This window comes from Crocuta crocuta, unplaced genomic scaffold (assembly GCF_008692635.1).
Source record: "Crocuta crocuta isolate KB4526 unplaced genomic scaffold, BGI_CrCroc_1.0 scaffold24, whole genome shotgun sequence".
NCBI classification, from domain to species: Eukaryota; Metazoa; Chordata; class Mammalia; order Carnivora; family Hyaenidae; genus Crocuta; species Crocuta crocuta.
The window spans coordinates 4,096,216-4,124,081 of NW_027530974.1; the positions used below are offsets into that span (position 1 = coordinate 4,096,216).

At 39.1% G+C, this 27,866-nt stretch overlaps 1 protein-coding gene across 7 annotated transcripts in view; it reads left to right on the top strand.

Moving 5' to 3' along the window:
* The window catches only part of FARS2 (phenylalanyl-tRNA synthetase 2, mitochondrial), a 608,095-nt gene that overhangs the window by 146,078 nt on the left and 434,151 nt on the right, over window positions 1–27,866 (top strand). The window lies entirely within an intron of this gene.

Consider the following 27,866-nt stretch of genomic DNA (forward strand, 5'->3'; position numbering starts at 1 on the left):
TTTCATCCTGCCGTCTTCAGATACATGAAAACCCTCTTAAGACTGAGACCTTTTCAGTTTTTGATCTCGGTGGTTTATCTAACTAAGAAAAGGGCCATGAACTTCTTTTTAAGCTTGAACATTGTGGTGGGGGTGGGGGTGGGGGTGGTGAGAACCTGAAGGTTGGTAAGTGATGGAACCAGAGGCTCATGATTGGATCTCACTGTCAGAATGGAGACAAAAAAACCACCCACAGACTGCCTTCTTTCATAACTGTAATGCATTTCTGATCCATAGTGGTATAACATCTCCATTGTGGCCCCATGTAAATTTACCCACTGTAGATTTCTTTGGGGGTAAAAGTTAAATAGTTTTCCATGAATCATAGGATCTTCTGAATGTTTATGGATTTTATGCAGTAAACATATTCATCCACAAACCAAATTTAGGTACATAAAGCTCTTTGACTTCTAATGAGCTTTTTAGATGTATGCAATGTCTGAAACTGGTAGATAATTGAGAAAAAAGCACATGACTTGGGACCATCTTCTGGAAGCAATTCAGATTATGAATAAAGCTGCAATCCTTGTGAATGTGCCTTTAATTCAAAAGTGATACAGTTTCATTCATGGCATTCATTTATCCCCAGAAATTAAAGTATAAAAATTTCAATAAGAATTTGTTTTGGGTTTTGCTTGCTATTAATCTGTAAGTCTCATAACTTACATTTGTATTTTCTTGTGTTACAGAAGACTTTTTATTTTATTTTTTTACATTCTCACTTATTCTTCCTAACAGCCCTGGGGATTGTCTTTATTACTTGAGGACTTATTGTTTGACATTGGAGGGCAATATCACCAACCTAGAAAAGATGTTAACATTGGTGCAGAATATTATAGTAAGACAGCAGAAAGAACTGAGGGAATATCAAAACTTAAAGATTTGGTTCATTTCTGTAGCTGCTGGGAATGTGCTCATTGAAGAGGGTTTTGAAAAGTAAGATAATTCCCAGGATGCTCGAAATTGTGAGGCACTGTATTCCTGCCCTCTGTTCTGTGCTGTTCTTTCTTAAAGAACCATCTCAGAAAATGTCAAGACCACAGTGGCAACTATTGATTTGTTGTTTTTAAGGGGTCCAACTTGGACTTGAATAAATAATGGAGTGCCTAATGTGTGTTGGTGCTGGACGTGCTGGAGACTGGTTGGTCTTCAATGGTGAGGGCGCAGTCCCTTTCCTTAGGAGCTTCCATCTGATGCTTCCTTGTGGGGATGTGTGGTCACCAAGGAGGATATGCCCCTGGCTCCCAGAGAATTTGGTGTTCGGTGGGGTTGCTGTCTGATCAATAGGAAGACCCAACACCCTGTATTCAGTGTTATAATAGGCGAAGTACAAGTTGCCAGAGAATCTATAGGGATGGCCTTTAACTGAGATTTGAGGAGGGAGGGAGGGAGAGATACAGAGAGAGACTGTGTGTGTGTGCACGTGTGTGTGTATATTTGGAAGCTGGTAGGAGTGCAAAGCAAGATTACCAGCAAAATATAAACAATCAGTACCCTAAAAACAAATCTCAGTGTTGTTTAAAACGTTAATGGTTATCTAGAGAATCATCTAAGTCCCATGTTGGGGGATTCTTGTGAGGGTATGCCAGACAAATCCCAGGCTAGAATATGCCACAAAGTCCTTCACCACCTGGGTCCCAGGTTGCCTATATTCTGAGAGCTACCAGCAGGGTTAGACTTTAGCTGTGCACACCCAGAGAGACTGCTTGCTGTCAGCTAATTCTGGTTATCCAGTCACTTATACATTACTGCTACTTAAATAATTTCCTTTTTTTTTTTTTTTTAAGCAAAGTATAAAAATTTATTGGATGAAAGCCAAGTGGTTTAGGGCATACTTTATTGTCTTAGCCGATTCCCAGCTACATTCACCATTTACACATCACAGCTTTAACCGCACAGATCTGCATATATGGCTGTTTAATATGTGCTTTCCTTGTGAGTGACTTGATCGCGTATTTCCAGAAGATAATTCTTTCATTCTTTTTATAAATTTTAATTCCAGTATAGTTAACATACCTAATGTTATATTAGTAATGTTACATACACACATATATAGTGATTCAACAGTTCTATACATTACTCAGTGCTCATCATTATAGTGTACTCTTAATCCCCTTCACCAGTTCCATCCCTCCTGCACCCTCCCCCCCCAACCTGGTATCCATCAGTTTGTTCTCTGTAGTTAAGAGTCTGTTTCGTGTTCTTTTTCTCTTTTTCCCTTTGTTCATTTATTTTGTTTATTTTACATCTGAATGAAATCATATGGTGTTTGTCTTTTTCTGACTGACTTATTTCACTTGGCATTATACTCTAGCTCCATCCATGTTGTTGCAGATGGTAAGATTTTGTTCTTTTTTATGGCTGAATAATATTCCTGTGTTTGTGTGTGTATACCATATACCGCATCTTTAGCCATTTATCTATTGATGGATACTTGGACTGCTTCTATAATTTGGCTATTGTAAATAATGCTATAATAAACATAGGGGTGCATGTATCCCTTTGAATTGTGTTTTTGTGTGTTTTGGGTAAATACCCAGTAGTGCGATTCCCAGATCACATGGTATTTCTATTTTTAATTATTTCAGGAACCTCTGTACTATTTACCACAATGGCTGCACCAGTTTGCATTTCCACCAATAGTGCATGAGGGTTCCTTTTTCTCCACATCCTTGCCAATACTTGTTGTGTCTTATGTTTTTGATTTTAGTCATTTTGATGGGTGTGAGGTGATATCTCATGGTAGTTTTGCTTGCATTTTCCTGATGATGAGTGATATTAAGCATTTTTTCAGGGGTCTGTTGGCCATCTGTATGTCTTCTTTGGAGAAATGTCTGTTCATGTTTTCTACCCATTTTTTAATTGGATTATTTGTTTTTTAGGTGTTGAGTTGTATTAGTTCTTTATAAATTTCAGATACTGACTCTTTATTGGATGTGTCATTTGCAGATATCTCCTATTCAGTATATTTCCTTTTAATTTTATTGATTGTTTCCCCCAGAAGATATTTCTGATAGAGAATTCTTTAAGGACTCTGCTATAAGTACTGGGAACTCTTTGGGGACGATTTGTATAGTCCTTCACGAGGGAGGAATGTTCACAGAGAATAGCCTCAGCAAAGCCTTGGATGCAAGTTGAGAAAGTTTTGAAAAACAGAAAATGGGCCAGGCAGGCTAGTTTGTGGCTTGGAGTTTGAAAAGGTGAACCTTGAGAAGGAAACATTGGTTCCCAAAGCTTCGCTGAATTTGGAATCATTTGGAAATGAAAGATTACTGATAATTGGCTCCCACCTGCAGGCATTGTAACTTAGTTGGGATGGGGTATCTCAAGACATTGGAAGTTGCAAAGCTTCCCAGATTTCCATGTGTAGCAAAATTTGGGAACATCCAAGCCAATTTATGGAGGTCTGTATAATTGTGCTGAGGCATAAGGATTTTATCTACAGAGACTTTTTTTTTTTTTTAATATTTTTATTTATTTCTAGGAGAGAGAGAGACAGCGTGAGCAGGGGAGGGTCAGAGAGAGAGGGAGTCACAGACTGAAACAGGCTCCAGGCTCTGAGCTGGCAGTCAGCACAGAGCCCGACGCAGGGCTCGAACTCACGAATCACGAGATCATGACCTAAGCGAAAGTCGGACACTTAACCGACTAAGCCACCCAGGCGCCCCTACAGAGACATTTTTGGTATGGAAGAGCCACTGATGATTTTACTAGTAGAGTGACTTAAAAACATTTTTTTAATGTTTGTTTATTTTTGAGAGAGAGACAGAGAGAGGGAGACACAGAATCCGAAGCAGACTCCGGGCTCCTAGCTGTCAGCACAGAGCCCAACGCAGAGCTCAAACTCAGAGATGTGAGATCATGACCTGAACCGAAGTTGGTCGCTTAACCAACTGAGCCACCCAGGCACCCCACCAGTAGAGTGACTTGATCAGACCTGTAGTTTGGAAGATCTTGTTGGTTGTTTTGGGAAAAATATAAATTGAGAAAGCTGAGACTGGACAAAGGAAATCCAGTCAAGGGGTCCCTTAGATAAATAAAGGTGGCCTGATGGAGGCAATGGCAGTAGGGATGGATCCAGAGGTAGATAGATCCTTGAGATATTGAAGAGATGGATTCAGTAGAACTTGTGGTGGGCAGGATGGGGTGTGTGGGGCAGAGCAGGAGTTACTGACTGACTGAGGCCAGTGGGAGCAGGAGAGCAGGGATGATGTGGGGGAAGGGGTAGGTCATTTCTGTGTTTCAGCAGGGATCACCAGCACTGCTGGATTCTCCTTCCAAGGAATAGCTGAGGAAGTCCATTGGCTCTCTGCTAAGCGCTGACCTTATTTGATGAACTTCCTCTAGTCTGATTTCTCCTCAGGTAGACCTTATATCTTGTTCGTCTGCAGTTTGAGTGGATGTCTTTTCTGTAATGATTAATGATCTTGCATATCTCATATGCATTAAGCCATCTAGTAAAGGGGATTCTTCCCATATCTGTGATTCATCGAAGGCCTGTTGGCCCCATGGCTCAGTGGCATCTAAAGAGCTTATATTTCTGCTTGGGAAATATAAATTTCATTACTCTTTCATATAATTGAATTGGGATTTTATATTACTTTTATCTGAAAAGTTTTTGGAGAATTTTTGAGGCAAATTTTATACAGCAATCTGGATTTTTTTGAGAAAGAAATACAATTTGTGTAACAAAAGTTCAGTTGTGCTCTATTTCGGGAAAATATAATATACAAAAATCTGAAATGACAAAGCTGGCAAATTGTGGGTGGAGATAATTGGTGGTTGATGATCTTGCTGATGGATTCTTGGTTTTGAAAAGATGTGCTTTTGCAGTCTTTCATAATGTAAGGTTTCTACTTTCAATTAAATTGTTTGGATTTTAGGAATAATCTTTTCGGATCAGAAACAGCCTGCCTGGATATTAGATAATCAACTAATATTCTTATGACAATCTTGGACAAACCTTAATAAGGGTTAAGACCTCCACATAGTGCTGGACAATGTCAGACAGGATGAGTAGTCCTTTGTATGTATGTATTTCTCCATTACTGTAGCTCTGAGTATGCTTGTCTCATCTCTTTACATGCATGTGGCCACCTGCAGAATCCCATAGTGAAATCAAAACCTGGGTGTGACATTTTGGTCTGTTGACATGAATGTGATTCTAAAGTCATAAATTGTATGTAATGAATTTCACTTTAGATTTACTGAAGTAAATAAGTTTTGAAGCCAGAAATTACAGAGTTAGATGGGAAATTCATTTAATGGTAAGACAAAGGAGCTAAGAGAAATTATGAAAATATAATCTGGAAAAAAAAATTCCACAATTTGAAAAATAGTAAGAGTAAGGCCGTAAGTATTTGTAGTGAAGTAATAGCTCTCCCCATCTTCCAAAGAAAGAATGGTATACTAGCAACAAAACCTTTGATTCCCGAAGTATCAAGATACACTGTTGGCAACATATTATTTTGAAAAGTATGTGTTTTATTTCTAAAGAGTAGGATGATTTTTGGAGAAAGGAGGAATAGAGGGCACCCTAACACAGTTGTGGTGGGCTGGTTCACACTTGTGATGCATGTTCAGAGGTAAATAACCGTGATAAACAACCATATAGGAACTTGCTTCATATGAAATGAAATCATTTGCCTCCTGCCACCTTGCAAGGCATCAACAAATGAGTTGTGCATTAGAAATAAAGCAGCATATACTGCTGGTGCTCATTCTGTCATCCTCTGGGGCTTCATTATGGAGAGAGATGCTGCTGGCTATCCAGACGCTTAACTGGCAGCCTTCACTGACTAATGGAGCCATATTTGTGTTGGCTGACATCTGGTTTTAGAAGTTATTTATAAAGAAAAGATCGTTGTAATCCAAACAGATTTTTAAATGTCAGATGTACTGTGCAAGATACATCTAGGTTGAGTGGCACTGTAGGAAGGATTAGCTACTTTTCTAAACACTCATGTGCTAAGTGTATTTTTTCTGTGTGCAGGTAGTATTTCCATATAGCATGTTATAAGCAAAATACTTGTGCAGATTTTTGTAGTTCTGAGCAATGTAAATAGGACTATAATATCAAAATTATGAAACAATTTCATGGGGCAGCATGTGAAGACCTTACAAGTCCACTTTCTTGTCCTCATAATGAGAAAGTAAGCTCAACAAACTGAAAATCAACAACTCTCCTCAGATCCATGAGAGAATCGAGGTTACAGAGTAAATTGCTGGCCCAAGAAATAGAAGAGTGTATACCAAGAATCACGGTTTACCAGAAGTGGAAGTCTAGGAGTGGAGTCCTNGCTTTATTCATGAGTTTTACTTCCAGAAGCCACACCAGAGTCTCAGAAAAGTCCTCTCCTGTTTCTGGCAGTAGGAGGAAAAGAAACCATTTTGAAATAAATCCAGAGCAATTTGCTCTTCTTAAGAAAAGCCTGCCTTAAAAGAAACTATTTTACTAAAACTTAACAGACCTGAGTTTTACCAGAACCTAACTGACTTGGAGAATGGCAAATACCCAATTCCAGCCTGTTCTAGATTTTTGGTCTCACCTTAGAGGGAAAAAGCTGGGGAACACTTGTGAAAGTCACAGTCAAGGGGCACAGGGTCCCTAAAAGACTGAGACCTAATTATAGCACTGTATACCTTACTACCATATCAATAACGGTCCTAGATAATAACATGGGATTTTCAACAGCAAGGCTCAGACCCTATGTAAGAGAAAGCCTAACATCAGGGAAAACAAAAACAGGGACACTAGAAGAATTTTAAACCTCTTGACACCTAAAACCAACAGTAACACAGCTTACCTCCTAGCCAGATACACATACAAACTCACTAAAAGCCTTAGTTCCTTTTACACAATACATTGTGTCTGGCTTTCAACAAAAAAAATTACAAGGCATACTAAAAGGCAAAACACAGTTTGAAGAGACGAAGCATCAGAAGAATCACAGATACAGAAGAGATTATTGAATGCTCAGACTGAGCTTATAAAATATGTATAATTAATATGCTAAGGGTTCTAATGGAAAAAGTGGACAAAACTTGAGAACAAATAGATATAAGCAGAGAGGTGGAAACTCTGGAAAGAATCAGAATTAATGCTAAAAATGAAAAACACTGTAAGAGAAATGACGAATGCCCTTTGGCTCCTCAGTAGACTGGACTGGGACCAAGGAAACAGTGAGTTTGCAGATTCGTCAAGAGAAACTTGCCCATCTGAAAAGCAAAGGGAAAAAAATAAAAAATAACAGAATGCTTAAGAACTATAGGACAATTAAAAGATAAAATATGTGTACTGGGAATACAAAAGGAGAATAAAGAGGAAAAGAAGAAATATTTGAAGTAATAATGGCTGAGACATTTTCTCAAATTTGATGACAGACATCAAACCACAAATCCAAGAAGCACAGAGAATGCTATGCAGGCAAATTCCAAAAAATCTTAGACATAGCATATTTAAACTACAGAAAAAGACAAAAGAGAAAATCTCAAGTAAATCCAGAGGAGATAAACACCTTACCAAGGATAAGAGTTACATTGGATTTCCATTCAGAAACATTGTAAGCAAATCAGAAAAAATGGCCAACCTCGAAGTCTGTATCTTGTTTTATTGTCCTTTGCTTTACTGAATTTTGCACATGTTGTGTGTTTTTGAAAATTGAATGCTTGTGGCAATCCTGCATCAAACAAGTCTGTTGGTGCCATTTTTCCAACAGCACTTTCTCTCTTGTGTTTCTGTGTCACATTTTGGTAATCTTCACAAGATTTCAAACTTTTCTATCATTATTATATTTGGTATAGTGCTCTGTGACCAGTGATCTTTAATGTTCCTCTTGTAATTTTGAGGTGCCACAAGTGTGCCAAGATAAGACAGTGAACTGAATTGACAAATATTGTCTATATTCTGACTGCTCCACTGACCAGCTGTTCCTCCATTTTCTGGGGCCTCCTTATTCCCTGAGACAGCAATATTGAAATTAGGCCAGTACCCTATCATGGCTTCTAACTGTTCAAGTGAAAGGAACACTTGTACACCTCTCACTTTAAATTGAAAGCTAGAAATGATTCACCTTAGTGAGGAAGGCATGCCGAATGCCAAGATAGGCCAAAAGGTAGGCCACTTGCACCAAACAGTTAGCCAAGATGTGAATACAAAGGTAAAGTTGTTGAAGGAGATTAAAAGTCTCCAGGGAATTACATGAATGATGAGAAAGCAAAGTAGCTTGTTTATTGATATGCGTAAAGTTTTAGTGGCCTGGATAGAAGATCAAACCAGCCACAGCATTCCCTGAGATCAAACACTAATCCAGACCAAGACCCTAACTCTCTTCAATTCTGTGAAGGGTGAGAGAGGTGTGGAAGTTGCTGAAGAAAAGTTTGAAGCTAGCAGGGATTGGATCATGAAGTTTAAGGGAAGAATCCATATCTATAATACCAAAGTGCAAAGTAAAGCAGCAGGCCTGATGTAGAAATGGCAGCCAGTTATCTAGAAGATCTAGCTGACTGAGATAATTCATGTAGGTGGCTGCACTAAACGGGTTTTCAGTGTAGACCAAACAGCTTTCCATTAGAAGATGTTATCTAGTACTTCCATAGTTGGAGAGGAGAAGTCAATGCCTGACCTCAGACCTTCAAAGGACAAGCCGACTCTCCTAATAGGGGATAATGCAGCTGGTGACTTGAAGTTGAAGCCAGTGCTCATTTCCCATTCCAAAATTCCCTTAAGAATTATGTTAAACTATTCTGCCTGTGCCCTGTAAATGGAGTAACAAAACCTGGATGGTAGCACATTTGTTTACAACATGATTTAACTGAATATTTTAAGCCCACTGTTGAGACCTGCTGCTCAGAAAAAGGAAAAGAAAAAAAAAAAGATTTCCCTCAAAATATTCCTGCTTGTTGACAATGCACCTGGTCAGCCAAGACATCCACTGGAGATGTACAACAAGATGAATGTTGTTTGCAGGCCTCCAGCCCATGGATCAAGAAGTAATTTCAACTTTCAAGTCTTATTATTATATAAATATATCTTGTAAGGCTAGAACTGCCGTAGAGAGTGATTCCTCTGATGGTTCTAGGCAAACTCAATTGAAAACCTTCTGGAAAGGATTCACCACAGACTCTGGGCAAAAGTGCAAAGAACAAATGAAAATATAGCAGAACTCTTGTTCCCTTCAGCTCTACGTACGTTAATGCACCTTATTGTGTCTTATAAAATAGAAATTTTTGTTACAGTATCACCCTGCCATTGGTATCATTTTGAGATAAATCTCTCAGACCTTAGAGAAAAAGGAATTGAATATATTAAGTGTAGACATATGAGCTCTTTAAAGCCAAACATTATTATAGCTTTCCAAACTAGAAATGTAAAGGCCACTGAAACATCCTATATGTTTTAAATTTTCATAAGTTACTATTGATGACTATCAACCACATAAAAAAATCTCTCGGTACTCTGTCTCTCTGGAAAAAAAAAATTGTCTTGAGACAAATGTGAGAAAGCACTGTGGATTATCCTTTGTCTTGAATGGTGCATTTTTTGCTATGACCTTATAAGGGACCATTGTTAGGGAACTCCATGCAGCAGGAGTCCGTGGTTGGGCCTGAGGTTTTTGGCACTTTTACCCAGGAAGCTGATTTTGGTGACCTGAGGGATGTTGACCACAGTTCACTTGTTTCCTATTTGTCTTTTTGTCTCTTTTTGTTCTTTTTCTTCTTTGAAATTATTTCTTTTTTAAAAAAATTACTTTCATTTGTCCTCATTCTTTTTTCTTTATTTTTCTTTTGTTTTTTCAAGTCTTATTTTTTCTTTTTCTTTTTTTATGCTTTTCTATGTTTTTCTTTTTTACTGGTTTTAATTTTTTGTAATACTGTTGCTAGTATTATTAGTATAGTTAGCAAATTACCATGCTGCAGGGCTTTGCACCATCTGTACTGATGAAGGCATTCATATTGACAGTAGCTTCTTAAGACCATTGGCCAGGCAGCTTCATCAAGGTCATGTTGACTGAGCACATTATGGGACAAAGGTGGCTGTGAATGCCATTAATAGGTGCCAGCAGAGATTTTCCAGCCTCCAGAGACTATTCCTTGAAGTGTAAAACATGAAGGTCTTGAATTATCCTAATAATGTGAAACTGAGAAGATCTTGATCCAGGAACATTCTACCTGGTCAGGGTGTCTACTTGTGGAGGAAAGATACTTGATTACCTAGTGGACCACGGCTACATGAGAAAGAGACTTGTAATAAATTTTCTAGGTAGTGCTCATGTACGGTGTTACACCAGAAATGTGTTGTCCACAGGGACTTAGCCAGAGAACTTGCTTTTTATTGTGGACCTTAATGTCAAGGTTGTGAACTTCAGCTTTGGCACTATGTTCATCATCGTCAATAAGCTGAATACCTTCTGTGGCAGACCCCCTTATTCTCTGGAATCTTTTTGGAGCCATAATTATGATGCCTCCTCAGTGGATGTGTGGAGCGTTGGAATCATCCTTTTTTGTATTAATTGTCACCAGTTTCCTACATTTTGAGAGATTGGAATTCAAAGACCTGTGGGCACAGGTATTGGATGGAATATACGACTTTTTCTCTTCATGTCCATAGAGAGTGAAAACTTGCTTAAGAAATTCCTGACCTATAACCACAGTGACAGAGACATTTTAGAGGAAACTATGAGGGACCATGGATAGACATGGCCATTGAGCCACTCTGTAACTACAAGGATCCCTGGCAGCCTGAGTTGATGCTGTCCATTGGTTATAAGTGGGAAGAGATTCATGACTCAATGATGGGCCTGAAGCATGAAGAATTAAAGACCATCTGCTGGCTTTGGGCTTCTAAGACACCCCCCAGCTGGAGTGCACTCAGTCAGTATGAAGTCCCTGCCTATAGCTGATCCCACCAACAGTGTTGTGCTTTCCCATCCAGTGAGGTGGAGACTTGCATCTCTGTCAACCTAAGCAGTAGAGCGCTGTCATTCCCACTTTTACGTTGTTTTCTAAGACAAAATCAGTGGCATGAGGACAAGGAGCCTGTGTGGAAGGCCACCAGAATAGCCAAGGTGACTGTAAGTCCCTACAAGGTTAGGAGATGCAGATTACCATTTGAACAAAACATTCCACTTTGTCCCTGTCATTTCCTCATGCCTCCCCCCCCCTCCCCCCAACAATGCCAGCAATGGTGGTGGAGTCCTAGGTGGATCCAACTTTCCCCAGCTGTATGCATGTGGCCTGGCCACCTCAGGGGACTTTGCCCAGTGGAGGATGGAAGTATGAAAAGTACTGTGGGCTCTCTCTGTTGGGTTCAAGCTATCTGCCATTTTTAAGGCATTCTAAACCATTGTAGCCAAAATAACTGTGACACTGCAGTTTATGGGCTTGCCAGGGGCCCCCTGGGGAGTGGAGAGGCCAGCCTCTCTACTCACACCTGGTGAAACTTCAGAGACTAGACTGTACATGGAGCCTTCCTCCCTTCTCCTCCTCTTCCTCTGTTCTGTGTTTGTGGGTAGGGGAGATGGTCTGTAGAAATAAATACTATTAAATATTAATGGGTAAGCATTTAATATCTTTCTGAGTTGCTTTTGATGATGGACTGTGGGAGGTGATTACTGATTTGAATGGGTTTCGTGTGTCTTTGTCTTAGATAGTATAGCATTGTCACTGCCTTGAGCAGATTGTATAATATTAACAGTAACAAGTTACTGTAGCATTTACTATTGTTCAAAAAACGTTCTCTGCCTTTCTAATTCATTTTAGCTACAGATCTCCATTTAGCTAATTGGCAAGTGAATGCTGAGGGAGGGTAAGCATTTTGATGATAACATGGAGCAGGTGAGTGTAGAGGTCATGTCCTGAGCCAGTGCTCTCTACTAGGTGCTCTGTGGCTCCCATGGGTCAGATGGTGGGGCCACCAGAGTCCTAGGTTTTGATATCCTTTTGAGTTTGGTTATACATATTTCTTAAATGGATAATTGAGTTATAGGAGGAATGAGACAACCAGCCACTTTGTTTAGCACTCTTCAGAGCTCCTTGTGAATTAATTTGTCTGGAGTCCTTGAAGCAGGACACGGTCCTGATTACAAACTCTGCCTTGAAAATGTGAAAGAAAAATGAAACTGTCCAAAGTGCTAGAAACACTAAGGGTGTATAGAACCCTATTCACAGGAGGAATGCTGCCTTGTAGGCCCTTTGGCATGAAGTTGACCAACTTGGTGTCACAGCTTTTGGAGGGGCCTCTTCTAGATCCTCTCCTCTTCTCCTGCCTCACATAAAAATCCTTACGAGCTAGAGAGAGCAAATGTGGACTGATGACTTCAGGCTGAACATCCGTTGTATATTTAAAGTTCACGTGTTGAGTTGGAAGAACCTCTCTCCTTAGCCCTCATCCTTTTCTATTAGTGTACCAAGTAATGTATCCAAGTACTTAATATTTTGACTCCTGAAAGGATATTAGAAGCCATAATAATATTATAAATAATATTTATCAAATAAATGTATATATTGGGCAGCTACTATGTGCCTGAATAGATAGGAGCTAGAGAGGTGAGCTCACATCTCCATGCCCAGGGTTCAGCCCCAGTGGCAGACCCTCTGAGCCGCAGTGTGCTTCTGTCCTCTCAGACAATCCCCAGGCATTTAGGGTGGGACCTAAGCTTCTTCTGATCAGACTGCTTGGTGAGGCCAGTGAAGAATTTAGCAAAGTCCCTGGATTGAAAATTTAGTGGTAGGTTTTTGGCATGTCTTTTGCCCAAGGTGCAACCTTTTCCGGCACGGACCTTCTTGAATACGACTAGCACGGTGCCTGGTACATAACAGTGTTCACCAAATGTTTTTTCTCTTTTCTCTGCAATGTGGATACAGAAAAAGAAGTCCAGGGCATTTCAGAAGAGAGTTAGAGCACTGTGTATAGCTGAGCTGAATCAGGAATATTTTCTGGATGAGGCTGATATGAGGCAAGAATCAAAGCATAGGTTCATTCATTTATTCACCTGATGCTATAGTCTGCCTAAGATATTTCATGTGTTGCTGTGGGATGAGACTATAACAGTCACAAAATACAAACACAAGTGTTTGCAATCTGGTGAGTGAGACAGATGTTCATTAAATCATTATATAAATAAATACAAATTTACATGGGAAGAAACCTAAATGTCCCATAGGAAAATGATGAAATAAATCGTAATTTGTTTCTTTGACTTAATATACCATTATTATTGTTCCAGTAACTTGTAAAATGATTGCAGTAACATTGGGTATTTAAAAAGAGAGATATAAAGTATACACTCCCCTGTTTTGTAAAAACAATGCATGTTTGTCTATGCATAGGAAAGTTGATTCTGTAACACACTGAACAGTGGGTAGCCTAGTGATATGATTGTGGAGCATAGAGCATGTTCTCATTAAAGAGGCCAGAAAGTAAGTAGATTGGTTTTTCCATTGCTTGAATTCACTATTAGATTATTTGAATGCTTTAAATGAGGAACTCAAGCTTTAATTGGTATTCTTTCTTGGTGGTTTGGTTTTGGTTTTGGTGGGGTGGGGAAGTAAACTAAATGTCACTGAGGACCCCTGCTGAGTGGGGCTAGAATGGTTCTGGTGGAAGCTTCATCCAGTGCGGTCCCTGGAGGTATGAGGTCCAGAATGACTCCCTCCCCGTGCTGCCTCCACAGGGCTCACCTTCCTCGGTCGGCTGTGGGGCTTACTTTGCTTTGGGTTTTGTCTCTATTAGAAGATAAAAAGTTGTGTCCAGAGGGAAATTTCCAGAAATGCTTCCAGGGATGATGGTGGGAGTGTGATTTCTTTTGTTGTTTATCAGTATTTGGATTGTTTTGTATTAGTTCCTTTATTTTATATGTGAAAGCTTCTATCTTTTCTAATCCCTATCAAAAACTATTTTGTTTGAAAGCTTTTTCCTTGAAGGATACTGGGGTGTTACTATTTTTATTAGCTTACGACAGTGATAAGTCTGTGTTTCTAAATGGGGTTTTTTGTTTTGCTTTGTTTTGTTTTTTAAAGCATCTGTGTGTTTTTGAGTTGAAAATTAAAAGTATAATAGAAGCACTGATGATATACTCATAAGATTATAATATGGCATATAATTATCATAACATGTGGAAATTTTTCCTCTAATTTGTAATGTTTTCCTTATAAAGAAGGGTTTTCTTTATTTTCTGTTACTTATTTCAAACATCTCCTGGGTCTTGTAAAGTGACGTAGTTCTGATGGACAGGATAGCGTTTCTGTAACCTTCCATGACATGTCGAGTTTACTCTGCTCTCTACAATAGAGATACCAAGGCTTGGCCTTATGAGGGTGGGGTTCTTTTTCTATAATGATTCAAGAGATGCTCAAAAGACCTACTGTTGCCTTCCTTATACACAAAATTACTCAAGTAGCAGGTTATATTTTTAGGTCTTCTAGACTTTTCATCATGAGTCTCTGTTGAAATATGTGCATGTAGGATGGAGAGCAGCGGTCATCCAGAGTCTTGCCGCGATTTCCTACCAGCCACCTGGAGGACAGAGCCGAATGACCAGGCTGGGGAAGGGGTCGTTACTGCTGGGCCCTAGGGAAGAGCAGGCAGGAAGCTGCCCTCGCTGCCCCTGGTTCTGCAGTGATGGCAGCTCCTATTGTAGTGGGCTGTGAAATTATTCAGAAAAGAGCGGGGATAATGCATATCCATTTTACCTGCTTGGAACTAATAGGCAGCTTCCTTCTGGGATTTGCTCTATGCCAATTAATTTATGACCTGCTCTACTTTCTTTTCCCTTACCTGCCAATCACGGCTCTTTTTAGTGATAACTGCAGGGAAGGGACTACGACTTTCTACCAAGGTGTGTATGAGAACTCCTTCCACTGTGGTGTGAGCACGTGGGCCCTCCGACCTCTCAGCCATCGTCCCTTCCCTTCCTCGGTTCTTGTGTTGCTACCCACATGTGTTGAGAACATAGTGAAGGAGCAGTTGAGCCATTTTGATGGAGCGAATTTCCATTGACCAGCGTATGATGAAGGCACGCTCAGGGACCCCAAACAGAGGTGTATGATAAACTGCATGCAGACAGTGCCAGGGGAAATCTAGTGGTATCTCTAACAAGTCAGTGTGACAAATGATAGAATCTGGCCTTTCCTTATCTCTCTGGGCTTGGCTCGCGGCCCCTGAGATGCAGCCCTGCTTTTGGGAGGACGGGCACTAAGGTTGCCGCGTGCAGTCGACGGGGAGCCAGACTTACTTTCCACGGAGAAAGGACCACATATTTCCTGTGTCACTTCCCTGCCTCCTCATACTGTCATGTGGAGAGACATGCCATTGTGCACAGGAAGGCGTTTGTTAGCAAGCCCGGCCAACATCTGGTCACTTGTGCCTCTGGGCACCTCGCAGGTGCAGAGCCCGAGAAATCTGGGCAGTGTTCAGAAATGGTTTTTACTTTTAAAATGTTTCTTTCAAGTTCTGGTTAGGTTTTTTGTTTAGATTAAAAAAGAATGTTTCTATGTTGCTTGGCCTACCCCTTAGATCCAAGGCATATCAGCTTCTTTGGATGTGTCTCAACCCCTGGTAAGGTGAAACTCCTGGTGGATGTTTTAAAATCTGGTGGGTTTTTCCCCTTTGTCAAAGGGAAGAGGAATTGCTGATATACTACATGCCAGAGCGCTGAAGCAAATCTATTTCCAGCTTGAATATAACAGCTAGAGAAGTGTATTATTTATTTTTCTTTCCGGATGCTAAGTGCACATAATGGGTATACGGAGTGCTGCCCGCTCTGCCATCCAGGGCTGATCGGGGACTGGCATGATCACAACTGCTTCCTCTGCCTCCCTGTGCGAGTACATGTTTCATCGGTGTCCAGCCTCCTCCAAACTTTAGGAGCAAGGGATCACTCAGTTCCTGAAGAGCAGGGACCACAGGCATTTCTGCTGGTTTGTCAGATGTAGCATAATCTTCCCCAGCTCAAACAACAGGTTCTTAAAACCAGGTGTCAGAAATATTTTACATGTACTTTCAGTCTAGCCATGAACAAATGTCCCACTTGTGTAGGAAGGCGGTGATCACATTTTTCAAAAGATTTTTGTAATCAAGCACCATAAAAAAGAATGAATTGTAAATGAGTAAATATTTCTAATATATGCAATAATATATGTTATAGACAAATTAGTTATAAAACAATAGTCACTGTAGTACTAAAAATGGCACCCATTGTCATTTTATAAAAAGCACAGTAGTTTAATAAAAATATGTGAACCTTTTAAACACCATTAAAAATAAAAGAAATGAGTGTGAAAGGATACATTTTGAAGCATTAATTGCCAAATTTGAAAATAACACTCCTAATACCTAATGTCAGGGAGGAATTGTTGAGGTGCCTTCTCAGCTACTACTGAGATCATTCACAGGTACAGTGTTTTTAAGGCTGTGTGTCTATATGTTTTTACAATGTTGAAAACGCATACTCATTATTTGCTCTGAAAACTACCTCCTGTCTCATCCTTATATGACTGGAGCAACTCCAAAGGTAGTTGATCCAGGCTTGTTTAGTTTGGTGTTATCTCAAGTGACCATCAGTGGAGAGTTTACTTTGCCATGTAACTCCCTGCAATCAGAGCTTAAGCTGACTCTTCTTTCCCAAGAAGCAGCATTTTGAATTAGAGACCTATTTACATATACTTTGCATTAATTTACATACCATTCTCTGATAACTAGCTCTACATATTCTATGAACAGGGCAAGGCCAAGTCACTGTACTGATATTTATTCTAATTAGAGTGATCACAGATTCTAGAGCAGGGGCCCTGACATGGTGTCAGGAGGAAAACTTTTTATTTCTCCTAAGCATTAACATCTGGCACAGGACCCTCCTGCTAAGCCTTGCCCATATAGCTTCTGTCCCCTGGACTCCAGTGACTGCTTTGAGATCCTCCTGGAGGTCCTTATCCAGGTTAGGTCAGGTTTCTCCCCACTCCTAAGTGTCACCAACAGGGACTAGAGATTGGAAGGTCCTGGGGCTGCTGAGTAAATAGCCAAGCTCCTCCCTTTTCTCACTCCTTTTCTGCCACCTTTATTAAGGCTTTGTGTTCCAGGGATGATGGACTTGTCATTCTTTTTCTCCAGAAACTTGGGCCCAGAGCGTATCAGTCACATGGGAGGCCCCACGTGAGCCACATAGCACAGTATTTGCCCTGAGCATTACTGTGTCTCCACGTGGAAGTGCCATTGGATGCTCAGAGTTATGGGGAGCGTGCAGTTGGTGTGTGGACTCTTCTTTCCCAGGAAGCAGCATTTTGAATTAGAGACCTATTTACATATACTTTGCATTAATTTACATACCAGCCTCTGATAACTAGTTGTACATATTCTATGGATTCAACTAGTTAGTGCAGCTGACCACTGTGGTAGCCAGACCTGGTATTAAGGGCATTACACACATGAAGTACTGACAAGATTGTGAAAAGAGAATCATGAGAATGGTGAATCCGCCCAGGCCCCTCACAGATGCACCTGCTCCTAAGCTTGGTTTGTTATGCTGGGGTGATGGCACATTTAACACTCTCGAGGGAGATTGTGGTTTTTTAGCACTAAGCTGAGTTAACTCCCACCCTGGAAAAACAACGAAGGAAAAAAAAACATTTTTTTACTCTTCTGATTTGTGCTAATGGTCCCAGTTATTTCACATTTTTTCCATTCTTTGATATGAAATCTCCATAGTTTGTGAAGCTGGTTGGTGAAGAGAAGAACACATAGAAAAGGTCAGGTTGTGGAGGGTGAAGATCGCCCGTAGGGTCTGCAGTTGCAGCCTGCGCCCCTGCATGCCGTTCAGCTCTGAGCTGACCTTTTCCTCCTTTTCTCCTTTCTTACCTTGCATCCTGGCGTCAGCCTGCAGTCTGCCTCAGGTGAGAATAGAAAGTTGGGGGGACGGGAGGGGACAGCTACACAGGCCCTGCCCCTTGCCTTGTGTTGATTCCCACTTTGTGAGCATTGATACTATCCTGGGCTTTACTGAAACATACTGACTCCTGGTTTGTGCAGGAGACTTTTAGTAGCACACTGGGAAATTTTACCCCCTCAGAGATCAGGCAGGGGATAGAAGGGACCTGTTTTTAAATAGTGAAAAGAGTCTTTCAAATACGTGCTGGTCCTTGCAAATTACCTAAAAATACTGATTTTAGTATTTTTACATCTTAATTAAATGTATACCTTTTATTGTTATTGCTATTAAATCACACTTCCAGTTTTACTAGATTTCAGGATAGGCCAGAATTAAATATTCCCTTCTCTTCAAGTTGTAAGAAAATAAATTTGGAAGAGTCTACCTACCAATATGTAGGAAATTGTTTTAATTATAGCAGGAGGCTGCTTAGTTTTTGTCACATCCTCTACCCTCAGTCTCCTGTGGGCTTAGATATTTGAGAAATTGGTCTAGAGAATAAGTGTGGTTTTGCAGAGTGGTCTTGTTGGTCTGTTAGTTTTGAGCATGAATGGTATGAAGGTAAGACAGCACCCTGTTTTTTTAATTAGGATCATCCCATGTTAGCCTCTTCATTGGCAATGTCATGTTACGAAACTTTAACATCTTATAAGATTCAGGAGACGCAGGTTCTGCCTAAGCTGTGTTCTAAAGAACTCCCATAGGACTGTGGGGGGAATGTTTGCCTTGATTTCCTAAGCCAGTCCCTCTGATCTATCATACTTCTGTCTACAGCTTTTAATTACTCTTACTGTCATTTTGAAGTAAATGATGGTAGAGTATGTTAAGTGTCTTGGTGTCTTCTATTTTATTCCTTTTGGCTTTTAAGATACAACATGTGTTTTATTAGGGATTATCTTGTAGTAAGAACAATTCAGTAAGTTCTTAGTTGTTGTAAAAACAGCTTCTGATGGGATGCCTGGGTGGCTCAGTCATGATCTCATGGTTCGTGGATGCAAGCCCTGTGTTGGGCTCTGGGCTGACAGCCAGCTCAGAGCCTGGAGTCTGTTTCAGATTCTGTATCTCCCTCTCTCTCTGACCCTCCCCTGCTCACGCTGTCTGTCTCTCTCTCTCTTTCTCAGAAATAAATTTTAAAAATCATTAAAAAAACACAACCCAGCTTCTGAGCTGTTTTCGTTGTGAATATCTTATCCTGTAGCTCGAAGCCTAGAACTGTGAGCCCAGTTTTGTGTTTTAAAGAACCCTTCTTTTCTCACTACTGTTTCTTTTATAAACCTTACCCAGCTGTCTCCTGCTGTGGAGGGCATCCATGGTGAAATTCACCATTCCTGGTCTTGAACTGAGGGAGTGTCTTGTCAGAGAAGTTAGAGGGAGGGAACATCTCTAGTACTACTTATTTAAGGCTGCAAGATCAGAGCACACATTTCCAAAATGGTCCTCCTTTATGTGTGGGAAGGTTCTGGGGTGAACAGTGCCATGTTCCAGCTACACTGTGACTTCATGGATTTTCACCCACTCCTGCTGCTATAAAACATATGCGGCTGCCATCCAACTCGTAATGAAGTTGATAGAATATAATTCGTTTGTAAATTGAAGTCAACCACCTGGTGCAGTAGTTTTAAAATTTGATAGCCCATTGATTTTCACAATCATTCATGTGCTTTACATTATTCAATTTCTCCATATATTAGAGTGATGGTTCAAAGTCAAGAATGTGAGTGAAATCTAGAACGAACCCACCGTTGTCTCTTGACTGTAATCATTTTGCTGCAGTGTTTGATGTACTTGTAAAATGTCTTCACTCATAAAATTTTGGTACCAATTGTGTCCTCTGCTTCTTCCCCCTCTCCCCCCATATTAAACAGTTTTCCAGCTCTCCAGATACTGACTGGGTATCTTACAATTAAATTTGGTTCTGTACTGGCTGCCCAGATTTAGCTCAGTTCCCAGAGGGAAAGGACTCCATCCCACCAGACCCCGCCTCCCCTCAACCCCTTCAGATGCTGGTCACCATTCCAGGTTGCTACCCATGCTTCTCACCAACCAGCTTGAATCTTAAGTTTCCATTAGCCCCCTCCGCAGATTCAATAATTTGCTAGATTGGCTCACAGAACCCAGGAAAGCGCCTTACTTATTATTACCGCCTCATTATAAAGGATGCAACTCAGGAACAGCTAAATGGAAGAGAAACAGAGTGTATGGAGATAGTAGAGTGTGTTGGGAAGCACATTTCAGAGCATGCCATCTTCCACCTGAGTGAGTTGACTAACCTTGAATGTTTTCTGAGCCTCACTGTTGAGGAATTTAAAAAATTAAAAAAAAATTTTTATATGAATATATGTGTGTGTGTGTATGTATGTGTGTATATGTGTATGTATGTGTGTGTGTATATATATATATAGAGAGAGAGAGAGAGACAGCACAAGTCGGGGAGGGACAGAGAGACAGAGAATCTGAAACAGGCCCTAGGCTCTGAGCTGTCAGCACAGAGCCTAACAGGAGTCTTAAACCCATGTCCACGAGATCATGGCCTGATCCAAAGTTGGATGCTTAACCAACTGAGCCACCCAGGCATCTCTTTTTTAATTAAAAATTTTAATTACATTGAATTAAAATTTTTTTAATGTTTATTTTTGAGAATGAGAGAGAGGGATTTTTAAATGGATATTTCATTATGTTAGTATAATTGCAACAAATATAGAGATATTATGTATTAAGAAAAAAATCAGAAACATGTGGTATCAAAGATATTTCTTGTTCATTAACAGACCCCTTTGGATTATGGCTCTAGTCTCCCCTAGAGATATAGTCATTCCTTTTAGATTTGGCTGTTTGCTACCAGTATTTATGCAAGTATTTATTTGAACGTACCTTGTAACTTCTAGAAGAGCTTGCAATGTTTGCATTATTATAGTAGACGTTTGGTCAGTATTTGTTGATTTATAATCTTATCCTAAATATTTTTTTAGACTCGTTTCTTATGAACTCTGAAGTTTTCAGGTTCATACTTCGATGGTCTTCAGATAAAAGGTTTCATTATCTCTCTTATTTTGCTTGGCTGAATTTATCATGCTCTTTCTCATTTTAATGTGGTCTTTTTAAGGTGTGTTTATAGATTAATGAGTTTTAGTTTTAAAATGCTGTGTATTTAGATTTTTATAATGAGAGATTCACCAGAGCCATGTTTCACATCTCCTAGGAGCATCGAAATGTCACCTCTTCCCCCATGTCCAGCCTGCCATGTTATACCTGTTATACCTCTTGGGATTCTATGGCCACACAGGAGGGCTCAAAAAATAGTGTTCTCCTTGTGGCTGGGATTTCCTCTTATCTGACTCTGAAGCTTAGTTTCACTGAAATTCATCTCTATTTCTCTTTGGTATGTTAGGTCCAGTAATGGAATATCAGGGGTTAGATATTCCAAGGAAGTACATAGATACAAAGAGGACTAGTGATTAGCTGGCCTAGGACACACAGTATAGTTGTTGATGGATCATAGTAGGGTTGAGTCTAAAGGAGCTGTGAGATCAAAATTTTCAGAATTGGACCATGAAACAAGGTGTGGGAACTATTCTAAAATGATCAAGGCGAACTCCAGAGAACATTTGCTGCTTATTACAGCCTAGTACCCACCTCCCTATAACCATTGGTCTTAAGGGAGGTATTACTCTGAATCCATTGTCTGACATTACCTATGTAATTCATGGCCTCAGAGAGGATTTGTGTGAGGAGTATGTATGATTTGGTGAAACTCATCTACAATTTCTTCAGCCCTTATGTACCAGCTACCCTGCAAATGGCTTTAAATACATTACTTCATTTAGTTTTCACATAAACTCTGTAAAATGGGTATTTTTCATTCCCATTTTTCAGACAAGAAGCTAAAGTACTGGGAGGTCACATGATTTGCTCAGATTCCAGGTTAGATTTGTAAAGTCCTGGAGCTGGGATTGAAACCCAGGACTGTGTCAGTCTGGCGATCTGTGATGGATTCTGATCACCTACTATGTAGCATGTGCTGGGCCAGATACTGAAAATACAAAGAGAAATTCAGCTCTGCTCACTTCAAGGAAGACAACATATCATCTTCATCAGAATGCTAAGGAGATTCCAAAATGACTTAATTAAAAGCACTGCATAAAGGCATGGCATTCTATTAGCTTGGCAGTGGTTTCCTGTCAATATATAAGTGCTAAGAATCAATAGGAAGAAGTATATGGTTATAAAAAAATGAGCAGAGCTATAGAAAGGCTAATTGAAAGCATGGAATGTTAAGAAACTCGCAGATTTATTTACACAAAGTTTGGAAGATGCTACTCTAGCAGTTTCTGGCTGGTTTTGATGATTGATGATATCCCTAAAGTAGCTGAGCTACTCAGATTAACTTAAATGGCTTTATTTAAAACTGTGCTTTCTCAGAGATCCTTACTTTTAATGCACCCAGAGGTATATACCTGTGTTATGTTGGGTATAAGCTATTTTAGAGTCAGAGGGAATGAAGAAAATAAGGTCAATATTACAGCGTTTCAACACCATCAGTATATTACCCATGATATTGTGCCAGAGCAGCTATTAGAATATGGGAAGGGCAAGTGGGGTGAATGCTCATGTGGAAAGATGATTAGAATTAGACAATGGGTGTATTATATTAAAAAAATATTTGTTCAGTATTAAGGAATATAAAAAACAGATATTAGGAATTTGCTCTTCAATAAAATGAATAATTCTTAGGTTTATAGATCAAATCAAGAATGTTATGCTAATATTCACTTATATGACTGGATTTATTCACAATGCTTTTTTTGTTTTGTATTCGTAATTTCTAAAATGTATCATTCTTTTTTTTGAATTGTTTAGATATTCTTTGTCGCCATTACTTTTTTTTACTGATTTGATGGAATTATGTCAGTGAAATTAGAGAACACTAAAAGATGTGCTTAGGAGTAGTCAGTATTTAAATGGTTCTATACGTTTTGATTTTACTTGAAATAGGCGAGAAGGGAAGAAAAAGAAAGGAGTGTAAAGCTCACACATTGTGTGTGAGACACCCAGCTAGATTCTATATGCAGATTTTGTGTGTGTGTGTGTGTGTGTGTGTGTGTGTGTGTGTGTATGTTTAAATATCATCTATATCCATACAGATACATAAATCTCATTTCATAGCATTTGTTACCATTTTGCACATGAGGTTTTGTGAGTAAATGGCTTGCTAGTTAAGGTGGGTGCAGATTTGATTCAGGACTTTTACATTCAAAACCCTTGTTTTTGTGGAGTTTGCTGCTGTCTCAAATTTGAAATGACTGAATTGCAATTATCAGCAAGATTATAAAACACAGAGTGATGTAGTTGTAGCATCAGTTTTGATTTATTTTTATTTTGAGCAATATGATTATTTTAAAGATATTTTCAAGAGAGTCCTATAGTGAATCTATAAAATATGTAAGGAAAGTCCTGCCTCCTTAGGTTCTGCCCCTTGTTTAAAGGGTATAATCACCTGGAACCTTTCTTAATTGCTGATCTCCATTTATCATGGAATTTTAGAAATTATTTTTGGCCACTGTTACTTGTAAAACTGCAGTTTGGCTTTTGCTTGGCTTCTCTTATTTGACTGGCCTGTTGGTATTTTGAGCAATCCCTAGCCAGGTATTAGACCAGTAGCATACAACATTAAGTATTTGTTTTGACTTTGAACTCTGCTTTGACTCATCTTGTATGTATACCATTTGCTGTATCTTCCCTGTACTTTTCTGGCTGTCTGAACTTGACTTATTATTGAATAACCAGTTGATGTCTCACCTCTTCCATGAATGCATTCCCAGGCGTTGTCTGTATTTGCTCTTCCTCCTCATGTATATCTGCAGGACCTGATGACTCTTCTCCTGTTAACCATATGTTCTTTTATAAACATATTTCTGTATTTCACTGTGAATACTGTGGTGTTCCAATTTCATTTTAAACTCTTTGAGTTCATGGATGGTGACTTAAACTACAATCCTTTGTTCAAAGTAGGACTTTTTTTTTTTTTTTTTGAGGTCAGAAGGGTTTTTTTTTATCTTCTTAAAACTTTTTCTTTTCATTTCATTTTAGTAAAACTTTTTGGCAGTATAGAGATGTGTAGTGCTACAAAGGATGCAGGGAGTATGACACTCATAACTGTTGGTGGGGTTCATTGGTGGGACTTGTCATTGGTGCACTGCCGCTTTGGAAATCCATTTGGTTCTATTTGTGCAGAATTAAAATGCATAAATCTTTTTACTTTGCAATTCAACTTCTAGGAGTTTATCCCAGAAATGCTAGAATGTGTATGCAAACATATGCATACAAGAGTGTTTTTTTGTAAATAGATGTATTCATTTTAACAAAACATTGTTATATTGTGGCTGAATATATACATGGTGGGGCTTTTGTGTGCTGGGATATGGGACACTGTGCCAGACAATGAGGTGGATCTATGTGCACTACTTGACTTCTGTGGAGTATTATCAATGTCAATTCTTAACTGGTGATAATATGATACAGAACAGTATGCTAACCCAAATGTAAAATGTAAAAATTAAGTCTGTGGGAGAGAGGTTTTTATATTGTATAACACACATAAAATGTTTATAGGGAAGTACAGGAGGCAGTGGAAGTTTACTTTTCACTGTTTACCCTTTTATAACATTTGAATTTCCATATTCATGATTTATCTATGAATAACTATAGATTAATTTTTTATATTTATTTATTTATTTTGAGAGAGAGAAAGAGCATGCATGTGCACACATGGGGGAGGGGCAGAGAGAGAGAGGAGAGAGAGAGGATCCCCAGCAGTCTCCATGCCCAGTGCCAAGCCCAACGTGGGGTTCCGTCTCATGAACGGTGAGATCATGGCCTCTGGCAAAGTCACGAGGCAGACACTTAACCGACTGAGCCATCCAGGTGTCCTCAGATTAATTTTTTAAAGTCTGAGAGTAAAGACTTTAAATTCCCAAGTCTATTGACATAGCAACAGTAGATGAGGTAATGTGTATAAAGAACTCAGCTTAGTTTCCGATGTAATAATGACTATTTGGTAAATTAATATACACGGTGGTCTTGGTGGAGATGGTGTTAGTGATGATGATGTCAGAACTTGACATTGGTTTTATAACATAAAATAATTGTGAATCACTTAATATCAGGAAAATAATTTTAAAAACAAATGTATCTCCTCTGGGGGAAATAAATGATTCAGTCAAAATATGCAGTCTTGACAGATGAGCCATGCTTATCACTGTGGTAATGTGGAGTCCTTGTCCTTTGCCATGCATCTATAAATTCAGATTAGGATCTGATACTGCTCTTTTATGATTTTTATGATGATGTAATGATTTCTCTGAGGTTGATGGACCTAATTTGGTTTCTACATCATGTGACCATCCGTTGCCATTTGACCCGTGAGAACATTGGTTCCCTGGCATATGTGACTGTACTCTAGTAAGATGTAGTTGTCCAAAATTGCTTCCAAATCAGTGTCCTCACTTCATGGGTTTTTGCTGCTTTAAGTGACTCATACCTTTATAGATTCCATTTCCATTTCAATTCTGTCCTCCTCTCATCCTTTGTTATGACCTAGGCTAGAAAGGAAAACCAGTGCTCTCCTGGAAACTGTGTAGAGGGCAAGTAGGAATGACAAGTCAACAATTGCCAGGGAAGGATCCATAATTAACCAGCAGGGTAATCATGTGCAGGTGTTTTGTGTTGATGTTTCTTCTTAAGAGTGTTGAAGCTTTCTGGTTTGCTGGACTCTATTTATAGATGTGTTTTTGTTTTTCTTTATGTCTTGCACTTACATACTGATGTTATTTTTTGGCCAGGATTGCAATTTAGAATTGACTTAATTAAATGAACAGATATCATTCAGATAAAAAAGATTTCAAACTGTTTCTTCTGAGCAAATGTTTTTAGATAAAAATTAACATGTTATGAACAATTAGTGATTATCATATAAATCCTTTTTAAAAATACTTTAGCAATGCTATTAGGTGAGATAATAGTACATCAACTGATTCATTATGTAGAAGTGTCATGAATGAGCTTTCATTATTCTACAGGGTAAGTTTTGGAGAAATTGTACATATTTAGAGACTATATAATATTTATCAAAGGAGAAAGTAAAAAAAATTAACATTTGATGTGCAAATGTTGACCTCATTTTTATTTAGTTGTACTATCACATAGTAAGGATTAGTGCTTACATGTACAAGAAGCCTAGTATATTGTGGATATTTGTGCATTTGATTCCATTCTTTTTATAGCCTTGAGGCACGTATTTGGCCTTTACAGAGATGAGAGAGATGAGATTTTATTGTTCACACTGTGCTGTGTACCTCAGAGGTGCTACCCCCACTAATGCGAACTTAGAAAAACACTGCACAGAGCTCTTGTACGAGTTAATATGAAAAATTACAGAGGCGTAAGTGTATTTTAACCATTAATTTTCAGCTATTCTTTCGGATTGTGTTTTGTTTTCATTTTTAAGATACTGACTCCTTTGGGATTAAAACAAACTAAAAGGTAAGGTTGCGTTTTATAAGAAAGCTCAGAGTGGAGGAAAACAATCTTAGTTCTAAATATATCATTCTAGAATTTTAAAATAAGATAGTTTTTTTCTCTGGAAGAACAAAGACATGGCACGCCGATGTTTTTTTAAAAGTCTTAGAGACTTGACTTCATGCCAGTGTAAACTGAAAGCTCTGAGTCTTTTCAAACTGTTTCTAAGATCAAAGATATTTCTTTTTTTTTTTCAATTTTTTTTTAATGTTTTATTTATTTCTAGGAGAGAGAGAAAGCGTGAGCAGGGGAGGGTCAGAGAGAGAGGGAGTCACAGACTGAAATAGGCTCCAGGCTCTGAGCTGGCAGTCAGCACAGAGCCCAACGCGGGGCTCGAACCCACGAACCGTGAGATCATGACCCAAGCGAAAGTCGGACGCTTAACCGACTAAGCCACCCAGGCGCCCCGATCAAAGATATTTCTTTACATAATGTAGGATCTCATAACTCTATGGGCAAGTAAACTATTTTCAAAAGCCCAAATTCGTTTTTGAAATGTATGCTTGTGTTTTCCACATCTGTATTTAAAATGAGGTAAACAACTATTTATATGGCTCAGAATGTTGAAAAGACCATCAGCATTTCAAAAAGATGATATTATGTCCAGAGCCCCAGTAAACAGTGGCTGCCTATGTCATTGTAGAGATTTCCCCAATTTCTTTTTTAAACTTCAAAATTAAAAAAAAAAATTAATGTTTTATTTATTTCTGAGAGAGAGAGAGAGACAGCGTGAGCAGGGGAGGGTCAGAGAGAGAGGGAGACACAGAATCTGAAGCAGGCTCCAGGCCCTGAGCTAGCTGTCAGCACAGAGCCCAATGCGGGGCTTGAGTCCACGAACTGTGAGATCATTACCTGAGCCGAAGTCGGGCGCTTAACCAACTGAGCCACCCAAGTGCCCCTAAACTTTCAAATTTTTTGATGGTTACAGACATCAGTCTTAAATCTTCATATGGTCAAACTTGTATGTCTTTCATTCATTTATTTCATTTGCTTCTTTTGTATAACAGTCATTCTTAACCCCAGATCAGTTAAAGAATTATCAATACTTCTTCTGTTTTTGTTTTCTTTTGTTTTTAAACACATAACAGAACTCTACAGACCTCTCTGCAGTCTGTTTTGGCATACGATGTGAAGATCAGTTGATTTTTCTCCCAAATAGTTAGTCAGTTTTTTAACACTTTGTCTTATATAATTTATTTTTACATTGGTTTGTGAGGATCTATATTAAATTTCAAAATATCTCAGAATCTATTTGCCGTATCAGTTTTTTCTCCATTTTTTAAAAGATGTTTATTTGGAGAGAGAACATGAGTAGGAGAGGGGCAGAGAGAG